Source organism: Perkinsus marinus, assembly GCF_000006405.1.
Source record: "Perkinsus marinus ATCC 50983 genomic scaffold scf_1104296971748, whole genome shotgun sequence".
In the NCBI taxonomy this organism is placed as follows: domain Eukaryota; phylum Perkinsozoa; order Perkinsida; family Perkinsidae; genus Perkinsus; species Perkinsus marinus.
The window spans coordinates 1-995 of record NW_003201993.1 but is presented as its reverse complement, the minus strand read 5'-3'; the positions used below and the strand labels follow the sequence as shown (position 1 = coordinate 995).

Below are 995 nucleotides of genomic sequence, written 5' to 3'. Positions count from 1 at the left end.
TTACGAAGCAGACGCTCTACCACTAAGCTAAAGTGGCACACACAGTAACTATATGAATCAATAATTTTCCTGTCCCCTTCACAGAATGGGCCATCCTGCTCCTGCTTCTCGTACCAGACCAGAAATTTATGGTGCTATAAGCCACTTGTCAGGATTGGACTGACGACCTTCTGCTCACAGAGCAGACGCTCTGCCACTAAGCTAAAGTGACGCAGAGAATAAGTACATAAATCAACAATCTTTCTGTATCCTTTGCGGAGTGAGCAAACCTGCTCCTGCTCCTCATACCCGACTAGAGCCTAAAGCTGCTGTAAGCCCGTTGCCAGGATTAAACTGACGACCTTCTGCTTACGAAGCAGACGCTCTACCACTAAGCTAAAGTGAAGCACAGATTAAGTATATGAATCAATAATTTTCCTGTCCCGTTCACAGAATGGGCCATCCTGCTCCTGGTTCTCGTACCAGACCAAAAATTTATGGTGCTATAAGCCACTTGCCAGGATTGAACTGACGACCTTCTGCTTACAAAGCAGACGCTCTGCCACTAAGCTAAAGTGGCACACAGAATAAGTACATAAATCGATAATCTTTCTGTATCCTTTGCGGAGTGAGCTGACATGCTCCTGCTTCCCGTATCAGACCAGAGATTTATGGTGCTATCAGCCACTTGCCAGGACTGAACTGACGACCTTCTGCTTACAAAGCAGACGCTCTGCCACTAAGCTAAAGTGGCACACAAAATAACTGCATAAATCAATAATCTTCCTGTATCCTTTGCGGAGTGAGCAAACCTGCTCCTGCTCCTCATACCCGACTAGAGCGTAATGCTGCTGTAAGCCACTTGCCAAGATTGGACTGACGACCTTCTGCTTACGAAGCAGACGCTCTACCACTAAGCTAAAGTGACGCACGGATTAAGTATATGAATCAATAATTTTCCTGTCCCGTTCACAGAATGGGCCATCCTGCTCCTGGTTCTCGTACCAGACCAGAAA

The 995-nt window shown here is 46.3% G+C and overlaps 5 non-coding genes across 5 annotated transcripts; all 5 read right to left on the bottom strand.

Moving 5' to 3' along the window:
• Nucleotides 1-139: 139 nt before the first annotated feature.
• Nucleotides 140-211, bottom strand: Pmar_PMAR028433. Its single transcript has one exon. It is a non-coding gene; the product is annotated as a tRNA-Thr (tRNA).
• A 102-nt stretch (nucleotides 212-313) lies between these two features.
• Pmar_PMAR028432 lies at nucleotides 314-387 on the bottom strand. Its single transcript has one exon. It is a non-coding gene; the product is annotated as a tRNA-Thr (tRNA).
• A 100-nt stretch (nucleotides 388-487) lies between these two features.
• Nucleotides 488-559, bottom strand: Pmar_PMAR028431. Its single transcript has one exon. It is a non-coding gene; the product is annotated as a tRNA-Thr (tRNA).
• Nucleotides 560-661: 102 nt separating this feature from the next.
• On the bottom strand, nucleotides 662-733 carry Pmar_PMAR028430. Its single transcript has one exon. It is a non-coding gene; the product is annotated as a tRNA-Thr (tRNA).
• Nucleotides 734-835: 102 nt separating this feature from the next.
• Nucleotides 836-907, bottom strand: Pmar_PMAR028429. Its single transcript has one exon. It is a non-coding gene; the product is annotated as a tRNA-Thr (tRNA).
• Between the last annotated feature and the right edge of the window lie 88 nt (nucleotides 908-995).